A 20,001-nucleotide genomic window follows, 5' to 3' on the forward strand; every position below is an offset into this window, starting at 1 on the left:
ATGGCATTCCTGAGCAATCTAGAAGGAGCAAGCCAGTGATCAACGTTCCTTCATGGTCTCTGCTTCAGTTTCCTGCCTCTAGATTCCTGCCTCTAGATTCCTGCCATGAGTTTCTGCTCTGACTTGCCTCCATGATGGAATATAAACTGTAAGCCAAAATAAACCCTTTACTCCCCAAGTTGCTTTTGGTCATGGTGTCTTATCACCGGGAACTTAAATTTTTTCCTTTAAATATGTATTTTAATTTATTCTTTGATAATTTTATACAAGTATGTGGTTTATTTTTTTGTCATATCAGCCCCTCACCAGGATTCCTTTTTATGATCTGGTCTTTGCCCTCTCTCTAGCCTCACTCTGGCCATCTCCCTCTTACATCATGAACCTTGTCAGTGCTGAGACTCAGCCAGTTTCCCTATTCTCTCCAGTTTTACACATGCCACTCACCCTTCCTGGCGCACTTTCTACCTGCTGCCTTGCTTCCTATTTGATCAGTGAGCCTTTCAAATTAGATTCTGATATCAGCTCAACACATTCATTCAGACGTTGTTGCATCCAGTAGCACACCATGACATTGAATTCTCTGTCCTTCAGGACAAGACAGATTTGTAACTCAAGCGCTAGTGAAGTGTCTGGTACATAGTAGGCATTGCATATCTCAGCCACTTGACACTGCTTATTTCTTGCCCAGGGGCATCATCCAGTGCAGGTAAACACAGGGGTACTGCTCTTCCAGGTCAATCAGGAAGCCAGGCTCACACTATAGCCATTTCCTGGTTCTCCTCTGGATAACTGTGCTTATGACCAGCACATGAGGGAAGGAAGCAAGCTTGGCAGTTCAACAAGAATGTTTAGGGGATGCCCAGAAGTGACAGAAATTTTATTTCTACCAAGATTTCTTTTCTTTTCTTTCTTTCTTTTTTTTCTTTTTCTTTTTGGTCAGCAAGATGGGCCTACCTGATCAGTGAGAGGAATAATTTTGCCGTAAGCTTGTGAGGAGAATGAAATGGACTGGTAGAAATAGACTCTTCGTTCTACAGGTTTAGAGTCAAGAACAATGGCGAAGCTCATGGTCTAACTGAGGAAACAGAGAAGTGAATAGAGGCAGGAAACTGAGAGATTATAGCCAGACATCTTCCATCTTCTGCTTGAATTACTACCAGAAAGTTCTAGAAGTGCAGGAAGCCTTTCTGAGGCCACCCTTTTGAATTGTAATATTTTCCCCTTCCTGGAACACTCTGAAAATGGGAAATTACTATATGGTACAGAATTCTTATATCTCTGGTCTCATCTTTGTATTAGGCCTTTGTAGCCCCATGGTGTCAACTGATTTCATCTTGTAGCTGCTGTGGCATGCAGCTCTGAGTGAGGTCCATCTGACTTTACACAAGTGAATCCCGAGAGTGCTTTGTCTCATGGCCCTCCTTCCAGGGTCCCTATTGACACTGTGTTTGGGGACACCACAGAAGCTTGCTTGGCATCTAGCCGTGAATAACTGATGTGAATCTCTGCCCAATGAAAGATGAGCTGTGAATCAACTTCCTTCCTTTCCCTGCCCCATACTGAGACTCATGTTATATGGCTTCTTAGAGAATTATCCCTGAGCAGAAGCCTTCAGCCATACTGAGAGCAGGCCAAATAGTCGTTTTAGATTTGCTTTTCATCCATACCTTACACTAAATGCCTTACCCCTGCAGAACAGAACCAACTTTACCTCTGGGCAGAACTCAGCAAAGAGCAGCTCAGTGCTGCCTTACAGGGAGGGCCCTGGCTGCTCTGAAAGAGCTTAAGAGCTAGAATCCACTAACTCTTCTCGGTTCTGCTGAGCATCTTGCAGTATCTCGTCTTCAGAATGTAACCCCAGGCACTTCCTTTGCTCCTATGCATTCCACTGGGCTGTGATTCCATCACCGACTCCTACTGATTCCTTGTCTTACTACCCAACATTGTGTCTTTGTGTTTCCTGCTTACTGACTTTCCTCAAAGTTTGAGAATGGCAACTGCTACCAAGCCTACCTTTCCTCTCTGTCCAGCTCCTCTCCTTTCCTAGGTTCTCTCTTGCCTCTCTTGGCATATAAGTGCTGCCCTCTCTGTCCAGTTTTTATTTCTCTCAGCCTCATCCCAGGAATAATAAATTCATAGATGCCAGCCCCTTGAGGACTGTTGAGAGTTCCAGAACCCTTGATCCTGGTAATTGGACTGAAGGGGTCTGACCACCCGCTTCCTGGTCCTTTAGCTGTTGCAGCAGCTGGCTTAGAAGGTAAGGCAAGCTATCCCCTTAAGAAGCCAGAGCAAGGAGGACTATTAGCTATGGTATACTTGCTCACCAGACTGGCAGGATTGGAGACCTTCGAGATGCATGCCTTTCTGCCTTGTCCCAAATTAGACTACAAGTTCCTATGAGCCAGGAATGTTCCTGCCTTAGTATTCTGTCTTTGCATCTAAAACGATGCCTATGACAGAGCTTGTACTTAATATCTAAGGGAAGAGGAAAGAGGAGGAAGCATGGTCTGTGAGACATCTTGGCCATCCTTGACACAAATGAAAGGTTCCAGATGAGATGGCTATGTGATGTGGGGCTACTACCCGTGCATTTTTAACTGGACAAATCTCTGGGATCAAACAAGAAATGAAGAAGTATCTTAGCTAGAATTACTATTGTTGAGATGAAACACCAAACCAAAAGCAACTTGAGAAAAGGGTTTATTTCCTCATAGTTCCATACAACAATTCATCACCAAAAGCAGTGAGGGCAGGAATTCAGGCAGGGCAGGCCATGGAGGGCTACTGCTTACTGACTTTCTCAGCCTGCTTTCTTATAGAACACAGGACCACCAGCCCAGGGTTGACACTACCCACAATGGGCTGGGTCTTTCCCCATCAATCACTAGTTAGAAAATGCCCTACAGTCTTGCCTACAACCAGATCTTATGAAGACATTTTCTCAGCTGAGGCTCCCTGGTCTGAAGACTCTAGCTTGTGTCAAGTTGCCATAAAACCAGACAATACAAGAAGTAAGACTCAGAAGAGGGTTAGGGCCACAGATGAAAGACACAGGAAAACTGGGATATCTAAAGAGCTAAAAACATTCTCTCTGGGGGTACAGGAAGGCCCTGTTAACATTGTGATTACCCTTGACACACTCAAACCATACTCATCTTAAACACTTCTGACAAACTGCTCTTGGAGTCATCAGAATTAGATCATTCCTGCTTTAATTAAGGTAAAGTGAACCTCTAAAGTCAGAGTCCAACCAGTTTTTTTTTTTTTTTCCCTTCTTCTTTTAAGTATGCACTGGGGAAACACTCCAGATGGGGCAGGCAGAAGTGAAGAGGAAATGCGATCACTTGGTCCCTGGGTGGGAAGGATGTTAAGAGGACTATTCAGCTAAGCAGGATAGGATCTCTCCTGTCCTAATTGTCCCTCCCCCATCTCCGGTCTGATTTCCTTCTTCCCTCCATCTGTTTTCTTACAGCAATCATCACTACCTGCCCCTGTGTTCATTTCTTTATTTTATTTATTGCCTTTTTTTTTTTTTTGCCTGTTCAGTGACAGCAAGAGCTTTGTCCTATTGACCGCTATAGCCTACATCTCAGATCAATGTCAGGTATTTAGTGGGCACTTAAAAATTAGCTGCTAAAAAAACGAATTACCTAAGATAACAATTGGTTGAATCTCTGCCATATGCTAGGCCCTGTCCTTGACGATGCTACAAGGATGGTAGTGGAGATAGGCCCGAAAATAAACACACCATGGCTCCACTCCCGATTTTACTGAAGCATATCCAATGCGCTGCAGGATCCTCAGGACTGGAAAACTCCCGGGGTGTGGAGGGCCCTGAAGCTCCTTGTGTGCTAGGGAGCCAGGCAGAGCTGCAGGAGAGGCAGCTTGAGACAGACGATGCGGCTCCTGGCTTCCCCCAGCATCTTCTTTTCCTGTCCGCTGGGATCCTTCCTTCTCCTCGAGTGAGTGTACAGGATCTGGACACCAGCGGGACAATCCCGTCGTGGGACCCCAGTACATCCTCTCCCATCCCAGGAGAGCCAGCCCCGGGTTTTCCAGCTCGCTTGTCCACTACCTGGGAGACCTCCACCTGAAGGTTGAGCCCTGGGCGCTCGCCGGCTTGCCAGAGCCCGGGTCCCCGCCCCCCTACCTGCAAGCTGAGGAGGGCAGCAACCCCCGCCCCCTCCGCCCGCAGGACCCCAACCCCCCCGCCCGCGGCCCGACCGCTTCGTTCCGGGGGGCGGGGCCGCGAGCTGCGCTGTCTGCAAGGCGGGGAGAGCCAGGCTGGGAGGCGGGGCGGCGCCTGCCTCGGCCAATCAGCGCCGCGATCACATCCATGCAAATACGAGCACAATGGAGCGAGCCCATCACTCGCTCCTGCAAGCAAGCTTGAAACGGGCTTCAGACTGAGCGGCAGCCCAGATGACCAATGATTCTGTGTTTGGGGCCAGCAGAGCCCAATGGCGCGGCGGGAAAGGCGGGCCTGAGCTGGGTTAGGGTGTCCTTGCAGGGTGTCTGAGCTAAACTTCACCAAATAATAGCTGTTTGTATTTTGGCTGCTGCAGGAGCCATTTTAGGTAAGTTCTTCTCTTAACTTTTTATTTTCCTGCCTGGCCCCGGCGGGCTGGTCTTGCCCGCGGCGACCCTGTCTCCGCCCCGCTGGCAGGGATGGGGCTGCCCTATGAATGGACCGGGGCTGAGGGGCCGCGGCGGCGCGAGGCCCGGCCGGGCAGGGGTCGAGCGCGGCCGGCGGGCGCGCGGCCAGGCCGAGGGCCCCGAGGCCTGAGGCGAGGGGCTTGGCGTCCGCCCTGCCGGGCTGCCGCGCGCTCCGGCCACCCTCCGTCCTTGGGAGAGCGCCGCTGCGGTCCGCGCGCCCAGGTCCGGGGTCCCGCTTCAGACCCCGAGCGCGGGCCTTTGCGGCGGGGCGGGGCCTGCCAAGGCTTCCCGGGGACCCCAGCGGCCCGCGGCGCGCGAGGGCCGCCCCGCGCCCGCCAGCCGCTGCCGCCCCCGCGGAGAAGTTGCTCCGCTCGGCGTCCTGCGTCTGTTTGCAGGGGTGAGGGAGGGTGGGCCGGTGCCAGGCTGCTGCTCCGGGAGGGGGCGGGGGCCCCGGCGCGTCCCCGGGTCGCGCGCCCCTCCCGCCGGCTCCTCACGCACTAGCGCGCACTCGCCCAGAAAATTGGAGCCCTGAAGACTCCAAGCCACCAAGCCACCCCGCTGCCAAGTTTGGTGCGTTATTAGATTGCATGTTAGAGCTTGCAAAGAAAAGGAGATGCGGGCGGGGGTGGGGAAGAAAATAAAAAAAGAATCTGTCCCCTTCAGGTATTTATTTTTCTTCTGTGTTGAGAAGTAACGGAGAATGTCCTTCCCAAAATTTCTAGGGACCATGCCTGTCAGATGAGCAGAGGGGTTGGCAGCTCCTTGGGTTTTAAAACGAGGTTATTAGGAAATCCCCGCTCTAGTGAGAGATAATTGAAATGTGAGTTTGTTTGCAGCTTCAGTTTTATTTGATCCAATTAAAAATGCATAAGCAAGCACTTTATATTTGTGTACATAGAGTATTCCTAGTTTCAGTTATGACTAATATGAGTGTGGTTTCACGAATGTGGGATCTAATAAGGCAGTATAATTCAATTTTGAGCTCGTAGGCCCGTGTTCTCCAAATTAGGCTTTATAGACCATTAGTAATCTGGCCAAGGTTTCTAGTGAATCCCTGGCATCTCTGAGCATCTTTCTCTAGGGCTGTGTGTGCCTTATTCTCCACCTCTTAAAAAACTGTTCATTTCTGCTGTAACAGATCCACGAACAGAGAAGATAGATATTTTAAATATTGACAGTTTTCAGAGTGTTTGAAATATTTTGTCTAGGATTTGATTATTTCCCAAATGGTATATAAGGATATCATGCCAGTAGGCCCCCATATTGGCATACTTCATGGGCATCTGCTTATGGTGCTTTTGGAAAAGCCTGGACAGACACCACCACTCTGTTCCCAGAGCTGTGAATGCTCAACTTTCTGTGCTGGGGTGAGTGGGTCTGTCCCATTGGCTGTGCGGGGCACAGTAGTTTAGTTGGAAGCCAAGTTGGACGATCAGGTTGGCAACCTCCAAGAGAGTTTTTGTGAACTTTGTGGTTCTCTGGCAACAGAAAGATTTCAGATCTGTGTATGATAAACTGATTAGGCATGAGTTGTCATGTAGCATGGTTTATGCCAACCAGAGCAGGTGGTTTCACAAAGGGCTTGGAAAATGTGGAGTGGTATGGCTTAATTTGGAGTTTCTTCATAGATGGGTTATTAGTCTTTCTCTATTGAAACTTTTTTCTTTATGAGTGGGTTACTAAAAGCTAACCTGAGGCCTAGGAAGATACCTCATGTGGTAAAGTGCTTGCCATGCTAACATTAGGACCTAAGTTTGATTCTCCAGCATTTACATGAAAAAGTCAGGCATGGTGGCTGGCTCTGTAATCTCTGGGGCTTGCTGGCCAGCCTATCTGAACTGGTAAGCTCCAGGGTAGACTTTGTCTTGAAAAATAAGGTGGTGAGATTGAGGAAGAAACATTGACCATTGGTCTCCAAGTACACAGGCACACATCCATCCATCCATCCATCCATCCATCCATCCATCCATCCATCCAGTCACACACACACACACACACACACACACACACACACACATACACACACCACACACACACAGAAAACTACTGACTTGTATATATCCCTCCCCTCACTCAGCTGCTTTGGAATCTCCACTTACAACTTTGAGGTGCTATTCCTGGTGTATGTAGTCTATCTTGGTGTAATGAAGTGAAATTTGTGTTTCCCTGGAGTTATATATATTTCTTTTTCCAGTTAGCTTTGTTATAACACTGCAAACTGGATACCATTTTACCCCAATTTTCAAATATCTTTATAATTATTTTTTATAGTAGCATAGTAGGAGGTCCTCCTTAGTATATGAATTCAGGCTAAAGGTTGAAAAACCAGTTAGAAGTGGTGTGAGAGAACCAGTTAGGCCTTCCATTTCGGGAAGATCCACTTGAGGTTTTTGTTTTTTGGGTTTTAAAAAAAAATTATTGGTATACTTTCCTTATAACTGTCTCAAATAAATAGCAAAGAAAATATGTAGCAGGATTATATCTCTTTAGGAACTACGTCCAATTTAAGATTTTGCCAGCTGAACATTGCAGAAGATTTATCAGAAACAATATGCCCCAAGGCCATTGTATCATGATTTCTTTAGTTTATTTAAATTTCAAAAACATTTTTGGTTTTCTTGGAAGCATGGCTTAATCCCAAGTCTAGCTTGTGGTTATGCTCTCTGTGTTAAACCATTCGTAAACCTCAGACATCCGTCTGTCATTGCCTGTGCTCGCCAACTTTGATGGGAAGTCTGTTGGTAAGGACCAGCGGGTCTCACCTGTGCCCTTAGAAAGCTTCCTGCAAAAGCACCTTTGGAACAGGACAGTGGCAGTATTCACATCCCCTGAAGAAATTGCTTTCTTTATTCCATTTTCCCCAGTGGTTGAATTGTTTGCTGCAAAGCCTTGGATAGTTTTGTTCTTAATAAATATTTAGTGAGTTTCTTTCTTTTTTGTTTTTTTCTACCTCTATCCCTCATAAAAGCTGTGATTTAGTTCAAGGAAAAGACTACAGTGGTTTTCATGGGGTTGCCTGCATTCTTTAGTACCAGATTATAATACTGCAAACTCTGAAATCCGTGAAGTAATAGCTAGGGCTAGGGTGTCTGCTCTTTAAGGATCATTTATTTGCAGTGGGATGTGCCATACTTGTGAGACAGGCAACAGAGAACCAGCGCTGATGGAATACTTCATGTGCTTCTAGCACTCGGCTAGGTGCTGAGGCTGTAGGGATATTAGGTACCCTTGCTCATTAGCCACTTCATGAAGCTGGGCTGCAGCTCAGCAGAATGAAGTAACATGTTCAAGGCCATTACACTAGAAAGGGATAGAGGAAGATTTTGGGCCCAGATCCTTTAGCTCCAAAGCAACTCCAAAGATTGCTTTAGAAACTTGAGTTGTACCATCTTGTTTTAGTCTTGTGGTGCTAGGTCACTGAACATACTTTTCCTAAGTATGCATCCAGTTTTACTTTTCTGTTTCAAGAATTGATTCCTGAAGTTGGGGGAATACAGTGAAGGCCCAGTCACCCTCTTTTCTTGTAATACATTTAGGAGTTTAGGAATAGTCTGGTACGCAGTAATCGTGACGTGCAGAGGGAGAATGTAGTCACTTTTCTGTGCCAGAATGTTCTTTTCTTTGGTTTGTGTTGTGGAGGCGTTGATCCCCTCATGAGAAATTCTGCTACTTCCATAAAAGTCCTGAAGGTAGTAAAATAGAGTTATTTTAAAATATCCATTGCTGTTCCCATCCTGAACTAAATTGTTTGGATAAAATCTAGAGAAAAATGTTTTGTCTGTAGTACCTATGTTGGTGAGTTTCTATAGCTTGTGGTAGAGTCTGTGTGTCCTCAGAATTCTTTATGTCCTTTGCCGTTGTTATTCTGTCCTGGGAACTTTAGCATATGTGACCTGATTTAAGCTCCTTTTGGAAGTTTTTAAAACTGAACTTTTTTCCTCTCTGTAATCATGAATGTCTTAAAAAAAATTTTTAGATTCCTTTTTTTGTGTGTGACTGTGTACCATGTGAGTACCTGGGAGGTACAGGTAGTTTCTAACTACCTGTGAGTCCTTTGGGGATCAAATCCAGGTCCTTTAAGATTAACAAGTACTCTTAACCGCCAACCGCTGAGTGATCTCTCAAGCTCCTGACTTAAAGTGTTTTAACGAGGAAAAAGCCCTATCTTTCAACAGACTTACATGGTGGTGTTATCCATTACTTTAGAACTTAAGACAATATTTGAAAATTTTAGGAACATTAGGCAGTAGATTAGAATTGTTAAAGGGAGCATTTCCAAACATAAGTGGAAAGTGATGAATATGTACTTGAAGGTTTTTTTGTTGTTGTTTTTTGAGATAGGGTTTTTCTGTGTAGCTTTGGAGCCTGTCCTGGAACTCGATCTATAGACCAGGCTGGCCTCAAACTCAACAGAGGTTGGCCTGCCTCTGCCTCCTGAATGCTGGGATTAAAGACGTGTGCTACCACCACCTAGCATACTTTTTTTCCTTCAGATTTTTTTTATTTGAATTAGAAACAAGATTGTTTTATATGACAATCCCAGTTCCCTCTCCCTCCCATCCTCCCCTGCCACCCCCCCCACTAAAACCCTACCTATCACATATCCTTTCTGCATAATCAGAGGGGATATTCCTTTTCTTGTGTGTTCTTTAAGGTTTTTTTTTGTTTTTGTTTTGTTTTAATAAGGAGAATCCATCCATCTAGTTTTATAGGTATAGTTTTTTAAAAAGTAGTTATATAGTATATATTTTAGATTTTTTTGTATGCTGTATGACCATGTTATTTATTTATTTTTTGGAAAAGTATATCTGTGTTTGATTTTTCTTTTGCTTTTATTTATTTATTTTTGAGACAGGGTCTCACTTTGTAGCTCTGGCTGTCCTGGAACTATGTAGACCAGCTGGACTCTGACTCATAGAGATCTCTGCTGAGATTAAAGACACACAGTACTAGCCGGGTGTTGGTGGCGCATGCCTTTAATCCTAGCACTGGGGAGGCAGAGGCAGGTGGATCTCTGTGAGTTCGAGACCAGCCTGGTCTATAAGAGCTAGTTCCAGGATAGGCTCCAAAGCCACAGAGAAACCCTGTCTCGAAAACAAAACAAAAAACAAAAAGACACATAGTACCATGCCTAGCTGGATATGTATGTTTTTTGAATACCAAGATTGTTTATGTAGAAGGACTGACTTCAGATGGAGAAGAGGTCTTTGTAGTTTGGTTGTAACTTTTTCATCAGTCATTGGTTTATCTGTGAAGTCCAAAGAATAGTATTGTCATTTGTGGTTCTCATATTGTCTCCCAACTTTTTCTACCCACATACCAGAAGTTAAATTAAAACTCATTGATTTAAGTCCTGTGCAGCCTCAGACTCCACCATTTGGACTGGGGAGGTACCTCTACAGCATTCCCGGGGGCATCCCTAGACTCCCCTCCCTCCCTGTGCTCTTCCATGCTGGTTCCCCTTGGTAGGGTCTAAGGTTGTGGGAAGTAAGGGGGCAGCAGTAAGATAGCCTTAGAGGGTTCTAGACTTCTCAGTGTCATCCATCTGCCTCTACAGATGGAGCTAGCAGGATGGTTGTGACAAAAGTGCGTGGCAATTTCTGTCTTTTTCTTTTCTCCTTATTCATTTTATTATTGCTTCGGTCTATAGATGAGGATTTTCTTTTTTTCTGAACCCAAAGTAAACAGCCCAAGCACTTGTCTTTATTCACATATGCTTAAGGAAGGAACAAGCCAAACAGGTTCTTGTTAGAATTAAACAAAATACTTTTTCTCATATCTCAAGACTTCTATGTAGTGTCTTACAACTTCTATGAACACTAAGTGGGGTTTTCTGAAAATGTGTCTAGTTGATCAAGTATATATATCAGATTCCATAGAACCAGCTGTTACTGTGGAAAAGTGTCTTGTTTTTAAGGCTCTTGGGTTGTACTGTGTGATTAAAAACAAATTGATAAAATAAGTCTAGAGCAGTCAAAGACTCAAAAGAGCAGCTTTGGCAAGTCATTGAACTTGGATTTTCATAGATTTTCTTATAGAGTCAATTTATTGGACTGGAACACAAGTTGAAGAGAAGAATCAATTTATGTTTCTGAATATATAGATTAGATAGTTTGGTAAAGGTCACTGATTGCTATAAGGCAGTGGTTCTCAACCTGTGAGTCCCAACCCCCCTGGGGTTGAAGGACCCTTTGACTCACAGGAGTCACCTAAGCCCATTGGAAAACACTGATATTTACATTATGATTCATCACAGTGGTAAAATTAGTGATGAAGTAGCAATGAGAATAATTTTATGGAAGGAGGTCACCACAACACGAGGAACTGATTTAAAGGGTTGCAGCATTAGCAAGGTTGAGAACCATTGCTCTAATGGCTTGTTCATTTCTGGGTATACATAGTAAAGAAGTGTGCCTGGGCTGTTTGCTTTGAGTTCAAAAAAATATAGCCAGTGTTCTCATAAGTCCTTCTCAGACTGTTACTAATAAGCCAAGTCTAGATCATAGGTTTTGTTTACTGAAAAATTTTTTTTTGCAAAATTTAACAGACACTTTATTATTGCTCGTTGTGTAATTTGGCTTAACAATTTTTGCAGTGTTAGCTGTTTGCATCAACTGTCAGGTTCCCATGAAATCATTAAGCCATCATCATTGCTGGTCATGTGACAGGATTAGCTCACACTATAAATGATGATATCTGTGTTGGTTACTATAACATTGCTGTGACAGAAATAGGGGAGGAGGGATTTATTTTGGTTCAGGCCCCAGGGATGGCATGTTGACCAGGCTTGGTGGCTAGGCTGTGGCTATGACAGCAGGTTTATGAGGGGTGTTTTGTGTTGGTGTTAGTTAGGAGGCAGAAACATCTTTTTGCAGAACCCAATAGGTCTCCAAGACAGCTGCCTGCCACCTCCAGCTAGTCTCCACTCCCTAAAGGCACCTCATCCTCCTAAAGCAATGCCACCATTTGGGGCTCAACTTTTCTACACAGGAGGTCTAGGGGGACAGTCCACATCATAACCCTGCCATCACTAGATTGCCTTTTAAAGCAAATTTGGTAAGTGCCATGTTAGCGATTTAAGGGTATTCTACTTAATGGAATTAACAATTTTGCCTTGAATTGTAAAAATAGTTTGAGGAACTTATAGAGGTTATGAAAGATTAATGGCAAACTTCAGAAAGATGATGGCAAAGACTCGTTTGAGTCTTCACAGATCTGATTCCTTTAAATAGCCCCTGGATTTGTGCAGGTCTGAACAGTTATGTCTCTGGGTTGAGTTGTATACAGTACTTATAATAAGCATATAGACACTTTTATGTAGTTCCTTAGAAAAGACATTTTACCTCAAATCTAATAATAAAAGTATAAACTTACATTGTTCTGCTTGATGTGATCCCCCCTCTGCCAATCCATTTTTCTGATATTTTATGGAAGTATTAACCTATGGCTGATTGGGAAAGAACAGAAATGAAAGCTAGCCCTTTACTGGTAGAGAGCACTTGTGCCAATGTTGAACAACTTCAGCACTGCCATGAAGCTTGTTAGAAATGTCAGACCAGTGAAGTAGGTAGTGGAGAACCAGTAATTTATTGGAGAGTTTTATGAAGATTGACATTTGAGAAATTGTTCTAAGATAGCACTCCCTAGTAGAACTTTGTGCTATGATGGAAATACCACATGAGTTACTAGGCATGTATACATATGTGACTGAAGAGAATTTAAATTTAATAATAATTGAAGTTTTAAGTGGCTAGTGCCACTGATACAGAATAGCACAGCTTTAGACCCTTAGTCTCTGACACCCCCCCCCCCATTGCAGCAAAAGTACATGTATTTTTCTTTTTGCTGGAAAGGCAAATAAGAGATAAGACTATCCTTAATAAGGGTTAGCAAGTTATATCATTAAAATTGACATTATTTACTCATTTATATTGTCTGGTTATGTGAAAGTTGATTTGAAAGTTCAGAAAATTGGATCAGAAATAAGCTTGGATGTGTTTCATGAGGCTTGAGAAACAACAAGGTAGCTAATAGATTTGCCAGTAAGGGCTTTTAACCTTTCTGTCTGTGACTACTATGTATATGTTCTCCTTCGACATGGCTTCTGACATCTTTTCTTTTCTTTTCCTTCCTTCCTTCCTTCCTTCCTTCCTTCCTTCCTTCCTTCCTTCCTTTCTTTCTTTCTTTTTTTTTTTTTCCCAGACAGGGTTTCTCTGTGTAGCTTTAGAGCCTATCCTGGCAATCGCTCTGGAGACCAGGCTGGCCTCGAACTCACAGAGATCTGCCTGCCTCTGCCTCCCGAGTGCTGGGATTAAAGGTGTGCGCCACCATCACCTAGCCTGACATGTTTTCTTAATAAGATTTAAAGCAAGCAGTGTTTTAAGTGCAGTACTATAGTTCTCCAGTTCTCAGAAGAAATAGTGCTGGTTATGATGGTTTCTATCTCATTAGGTCATAGGGTTTCTCTATCAGATATATTTGTAAGCTGAGTACAAGGATGAATTTACAATTTATAAAGGAAACCATTTTTGATCATACTCCCCAAGTCTCCTTTGGAAAACTGATTTTCTCTGCCCCCCATTTGCAGAATGTTTTAAGAAGTATTTGGTAAAAGAGATTTCTTTTGCTCATTCAGGAATATATATATATCTCCCTGCCCCATGTGCTTGTATGTAAATTTTAAACTCTGGAAACCCAAGGATAACATTGATTTTAGTATATTGATCAGTATCCCCAGCAGAATTGCAAATTATTTTGTGATTGGCAAGTGGATAGAAGTTTGATTATATACAAGTCAAATTTGACTGCCGAGATCCAAATGTCAAACATTTTTTAAAATGCTGTCTAGTCATAATAAATGGGTCTAATCAAACATCAGCTTTATTAAACACATGTACATCACATGTGGGAAATTGTTGGTCATTTAGGTAGTGATTCTTACAGAAAGAGGCAGCAAGGGCTTGTCCTATGTGGTTTGCAAGCTCAGAATGCTAGTCAGAAGGTTCCTTAAAGAGCATGGGTTGAGCGGTGCATGGAGTGCTTTGTAACACAGCACTGTCTGTTGTGGTAATGACACTGGTTAATGCTATATCAAAGCACTTTTCCCGTGTTAATTCTTTTGCGTGGCAGGTCTTATACTCCAAGGGCCCAGTGGGTTATGATGTGGTAGGGAAGAGTATCTGTTTAACTAAAAAATGACATGAGTACCTGAGTAATACTGATTTGGAGACTTGTCATTTTGAAATATGCTACTTCAGTTTCTTTTTATTTGCATTTTTAAAAGACAGTCCCCTTGTATATCCCTGTTATTCTCTCTATGGTCTATATCAAGTGTATGCCACTATGCCTGGCTGGCTTTTGTGTAACTTTTCTTCCAAAAGAATTAAAATTCTTATTATCTGTATGTATTGGAATTATTTGGCTCTCTCTTGCCCTTTCTCTCTCTCTCTCCCACCTTCTCTCCACCTTCTGACAGGGTCTCAGAGATCCCATATTAGCCTCAAGCTTCCCAGTTGTGCTGAGTATGACCTTGAACTTCTGAATCCCCTTGCTTCTACCTACTGAGTGCTGAAATTACAGGCATATGCAAACATGCTCGGTTTCATGCAGTGCTGGGGATTGAACCCAAGGCTTTCTTGCATGTTAGGCAAGGACTCTACCAGCTGAGCTACATTCCTAGTCCACTATGAGGTCTTGGAGAATTGGGAAGCCCATTGATGGAACTGCAATCTAATAGTCTGACAGATCCCATGCTTAAAATGTTTGTAATTTTCCTTGCTTTAAGTAGGTTCCCATGTTAAGATGGTGCTCCATGACTGATTGCATAAGCTGTATACAAATAGGAATCTTCTGATTTACCCATAATACCTACTCTGTGCTCTTACCTACTCTGTATTTATTTGTGGTGTTTCATGCCAGCAGGATTCTTCCCTGGATATTCATGCTGTGTGTTCCTTTTGAACTGAGGTTTGTTGCTGCCCTCATGAGTGTGGTTATGGCAGTTATTTTTAGCTTGTGATTGAAGAGTATTGGATATTGTAAACATTGGCATTATAACTAGATTTCTCAGAAAGTAAAGAAAGCATTTTCTCAGTTTTCACCATGTAGAAGAGTTGGAATGTACATCTGAGGACACGTAGTCTAACCTCATCGTTGTATGAATAATAAAATGGGATCCTAGTTATGTTAGTGTTTTGTGAATCCTTAGCATTGATCTGTGGAGGTTCCTAGTTTTCTTTTTACAGTATAGGACTACTTCCTTAACCTCCACAGGCTAGGGTCCTGAAAACTCACATAGGAAATTTTAAAAAAGGGGGAGGGGTGGAATTGGGGCTGGAGAGGTGGTTTACCAGTTAAGAACACTTGCTGCTCTTCCTGAGGACCTGGGTTCTGTTCTCAGCCCCCATGTGGCTCACAGTCATCTCTAACTCCAGGCTCAGGAGAGCTGACATCATTTTCTGGCCTGTGTTGGCATCAGATATGCATTTGGTGCACAGATATAAATGCAGGCTAAAAACCCATACACATACAATTAATTAATTAAAAAAGAATATGGGAGAAAGGAATGCTTTGAAATTAATAAATCTGTAAGCTACATAATATTTACACTTAAAACTTTTTAAAATTAACATATGTGTTAGGTACCATTCTGATTTTTAAGCAGATGTGTTTCTCCTTTCTTCATCTCTCCAATTGCTCCTATACCACCCCAGTTATTTTTCTCTTTCATGTACCGTGTGTCCTATTGCCCCTGTCTTTCCTTATCACCCAATATTACTCCCTCTTGGTCTTCTTAGATGTTCTAGACTTTATCCACATGTACACTTGTTTGCGTGCATGTGTGTACTCATTATAGACTAGGATCTGCATATGAGAGACAGCATGCATTTTTGTTTTTCTCAATTCAGGTTGCCTCACTAAATATTATACTTTCCAGATCTGTCAGTTTTCCTGCAAGTTTCATGATTTCATTTTTTTTACAGGTGAGTAGTAGTCTATTTTGTATGTACTATATTTTCATTATTCATTCATCTGTTGATAGATATCTAGGCTGGTTCCATTTCTTTACTGTTGTGAACAAAGCAGCAATAAACATGGATGTACTAGTGTCTGTGGTAGGTTAACTCCTTTGGGTATATGTTTAGGAGTAGTATAACTAGATCACATTGTAGTTCTATTTTTAATTGTTTGAGAAACTTCTATACTGACTTTCCATGCTGGCTGTATTAATTTACACTACCACCAGCAGTGAATAAAGATTCCTCCTTCTCTATAACCTCTCCAGCATTTGTCAGCTTTCTTGATGATAGCCATCTTGACTGGAGTGAGTGGTTAAAAATACTCTTTAAAATAAAACGTTGGAGATGTTTTCACTGAGACAGGGAGGTACTATTTTTGTAGGTTTTAACTCTTGTTTTCTCTTTTAAGAACCTGGGCACCCAGTGATTGAACTTTCAAACCCTCATTTGCAGGCACTGCAGTGTGCCGCCTTTCTTGGTGCTCTGGGATCTTGGTGTTCACTGTTCCATACGGACTGTGAGCCCTGCCTTGACTAAAGTTAAGTTCAGGGCTACATCTTACTAGATTCAGCCTGCCCAGTGATATGTGTGCTGTAAAAGCTCCCACTCTTTTCTTTTTGTAGTCTGTTACTTTTTTTTTTTTTTTGCTCCCTTCTGAAACTTTGCCTTTCCTAACATGATAAAGATAGCTCCTTGCCATAATTGTATACCCTTCAAATCTCTAGTATTTTGGGAGTTTCAGAAAGCTATGATAGGATAGCTGCCCTATAGTCAGAAAGGCTGTACTGAATGGTGGTTAAGGGTATGGAGTCTATAGCTATAACCTTAGGTTTGAAGCTCTGCTACTTACTTCCTGTGTGTCCTGCCTGTGCTTCAGTTTTCTCATCTAATGTGAAAGTAATAGCTATGTCCTATGGTGGGCTTGAAGATTATGTGAGTTAATTTATGTCAAGAGCCTGGCATTGTAGTCATGATAGTGTTGGAAATTTTATAATTCAGAGGAAAATCATTGATAATCTTTCTTGTTAAAGGTTTGATATTTTTGTTTACCAACCCTCCCTCCTTTTAGAAGGAATTTCTGGTGATATTCTGCAAGGCTTTTTATGCTGAGTGGGAGGATCCTAGAACTTGTTCTCAAGAATTCATAGGGTGAAGAAGATACAAGATATTCATAAACACCTGCATATAGACAGTTGTTCTGTTGCAGTATAGCTTGTGGAAAGTATCATAAGATAGGGGCTGTGAGATCCAAAAACAACAACAACAACAACAACAACAACAACAAAACACGGGGGTGAGGGAGGGATGTAAGTTACATGAGGACATTGAGTGGAACTGGTTGGGCAGGCAAGAGTGGGTGTATGGAGATTGGTAGGGAGGTAGAAAGTGTTAGAGGTATAGAGCTAAGTCCCAGGGCACCTGCTGAAGTTGCCCAAGATCTGCTCTGTGTCCCAAGACAATGAACTGGACCAGGGATGTACAGTTAGGAATGTAAATACAGTGTATTAAGAATGGGAAAATGTGGTGGTGCACGCCTTTAATCCCAGTACTTGAGAGGCAGAAGCAGGAGGATCTCTTGTGAGTTCCAGGACAGCCAGGGCTACATAGAGAAGCCTTGTCTCAAAAAACAAAAACAAACCAAGAAAAAGAATGAGAAAACACTTCTGAGAACAGGAGTGGGCTAGTGAGCTGAGAGAAAAGGGTGTTGAAAAACAAAAACCTTGGCCATGAGCCTCATCATCCTTTATCATGGGCTTTTCGTGATTATGCTCTTTTTGTTGTGTGTGGCCCAGGTGGGAAAGGAATTCTAGTCTTTTTCTGCCTAGGAAGATTAGGATTAGAGGGCCTAGTACCAAAGAAAATGTATCCATCACCTATTCAGTAAATATATACTGAATATCTGTATGCCTGGTGTGCAAACCTGGAGTGCAGTAGTAGACAAAGCAACAATTCTGCTCTTCAAGAGCTTATGTCCTAGTGACATCTGAACACATAGAACAGTAAAATGAAACATTTAATGAGGCAGAATAGATTTATTTGACTAAAAAAAACACAATGAATTCCTGAGAATTCTTTTTAAACTTTGAAGAGACCTACAGCATCCTTGAGCAGCCTTTTCCTGGGACAAGGCATAGTCAGGATTTCCCACACTTGTAGTTCTCTGCCCCTTGCATTTTCAGCTCCTCTGAGTCTTTTCTTTCATTTGAGATGAGAAAAATCTCAGGGTTTCCTTTCTGTATTTTTTCTATGTCTGCCTGAAAATCAGTCTCTTTCATCAAGCACAGAGAAATACTGTGCCTAGTTAACCAATTTGGGATTTCCATTGAACTGCCTCTATCTTTTCTCATATCGCTACTCATTTATTTAGTAAACAATTATTGAATTTTTTTTCATCCATTTCTGAGTCCCAAGGATTTGAAGATGAATGCATATGATCTCTCTGTCCTTGTAGGATGCCTCGTATGTTAGAGGAAGCAGAAAGGTAAGCTGTTGCAAGCACTATCCTAAAGTAGTGTTATTTTTTAAGGTTTGGATATAACAAGAGGGAGTAACCATAAATGTGGGGGCTTAACCTGGAGTTAGTTAAGGCTTTTGCAAGGCAGACACTCTTAAATAGGTTTTTGGAAATTGATTTAGAGTTTGATGATCAATACCCTAGGATTAGTGTCTGTGAGTTTGAAGAACCTTTCACTTAGGGAAAAAAAGCCTATCAAAAGTGCATGGTTGGTTGCACACGCCTTTAATCCCAGCACTGGAGAGGCAGAGGCAGAGGCAGAGGCAGAGGCAGGTGGATCTCTGTGAGTTCAAGACCAGCCTGGTCTCCAGAGCGAGTGCCAGGATAGGCTGGAAAGCTATACAGAGAAACCCTGTCTCAAACCCCCCCCCCCAAAAAAAAAATGCATGGTGAGTTGTGGCTGGAGCATTGGTAGGGGAACTGTGGAGTATGTCGGTGGGAGGTGTAGGAAATTGAGATGCTGAAAGATCCTGGTAGGGACTTTTCATCTTGTGTTTGCAGGGAGAATTCACAGAGGCTTTAACCAGTGACATTTTTTCCATGCTTGGGTAGTAGAGACTGGTTTAGAACAGTGGTGTTCAAACCTTGTACAATTTAGGATCACTTAAGGAGCTTTTAAAAATGCAAGTGCATAGACTGCAAAGAATCAGATCACATTGGTGGTGGAGGGACCCAGCATTTAGTTTTTTTTTTTTGTTTGTTTGTTTGTTTTTGTAACTACCTAGGCAATGCCAATGTGTGCCTGAGTTTGAAAATACTGATTTCCAATATCCTGCCAATAAATAATGAATCAGGATTGGCCTATCCAGGAGCCACACAGGAAGAGACAGAGCCAACCATTATTCTTTATTTTCCTGTGTGCTTGACTTCTCTAATAAAAATTGGGGCCCTCTTGGGCATAAAGTTCATTTTTCATAGAGATAGGTATATAGTAGATTTTTAAGCAAATTTTCCTTTTTCAAGTGCTCCTATTTGAATAGGTAGAACATTTTAATTTATTTCTCTCCTTTTTATTGTTAAGTAGAATTGCCTGTGTGGTGAGATAGGTGGAAATGAAACTTGGTCAGTTTTATTGTCTTGTAGTTCTGGTTAAAGTTAAAATGGATTAGTTAACTGTGTGGGGTGGCACAAACAAACTTGTAATTTCAACACTTGAAATTACAGTGGAAGGGTCACGAGTTGGAGGTTACCCACAACTATGGTCTCAAATGTTTTGGGCTTATTTGTTTTAGCTCTGTATTAGCACAGATAGGAAAGTCTTCCTTTAAGTCTTGACATTTGTGTAAAACTCACAGTGCTGATACTCTGTTTTAAATATAGGATCCAGATAAAGTATCTAACATGTGGCAAGTATAGTTTCCAAACAGCACCTCAGTTCTAATTTATCTTGTTCCTAGGGATTTGTTTACAGATTAGTGTAGAGGCTGACTTGGTTTTTACATGTGAAATATTCTCTTTGCCAAATAAATTGTGATGTGGGTAGTATTTAAATGAACCAATTTGGGTCAAGTTGGTCTCCTCTATTCTAATGGAGAATTGGAGCATGGAGAATTAAAAACATGTTTATATTCGAAGGCATTTATGTATTCCCTTTTGTGTCTTGAAAGATACAACATATAGAAAATAGTACCTGTGATGGCTGTTCTTGGTTGTCAGCTGACAATATCTGGAATTAACTGAATCACAAGCCTCTGGGTACACCTGTAAGGGGTTTTTTTTGTTTTCTTAATTAAATTATTTGAAGTGTGAAGGCCTGCTTTTAATCTTTTTTTTTTTTTTTTTTTTTTTTTTTTGAGATGGGAAACTCCACCT

The 20,001-nt window shown here is 42.3% G+C and overlaps 1 protein-coding gene and 1 long non-coding RNA gene across 5 annotated transcripts in view; one reads left to right on the plus strand and one right to left on the minus strand.

Moving 5' to 3' along the window:
* Positions 1-3,195: 3,195 nt before the first annotated feature.
* Positions 3,196-4,170, minus strand: LOC118239084. The gene is made up of 2 exons (XR_004770568.1): positions 3,749-4,170; positions 3,196-3,351 (listed from the first exon to the last, which is right to left on the minus strand). It is a non-coding gene; the product is annotated as an uncharacterized LOC118239084 (long non-coding RNA).
* A 282-nt stretch (positions 4,171-4,452) lies between these two features.
* Positions 4,453-20,001, plus strand: part of Chd6 (chromodomain helicase DNA binding protein 6) — a 192,164-nt gene continuing 176,615 nt past the window's right edge. For 3 of the 4 annotated variants that reach the window (XM_035446807.1, XM_027423517.2, XM_035446806.1), the window contains exon 1: positions 4,484-4,577. The gene's annotated coding sequence lies outside the window, so the exon portion shown is untranslated. Of the gene's footprint in view, positions 4,578-20,001 lie in introns of all 4 variants that reach the window. The other variant, XM_027423516.2, reaches the window with a different exon arrangement.

The sequence above is a fragment of the Cricetulus griseus genome, chromosome 6, assembly GCF_003668045.3.
Source record: "Cricetulus griseus strain 17A/GY chromosome 6, alternate assembly CriGri-PICRH-1.0, whole genome shotgun sequence".
NCBI lineage: Eukaryota > Metazoa > Chordata > Mammalia > Rodentia > Cricetidae > Cricetulus > Cricetulus griseus.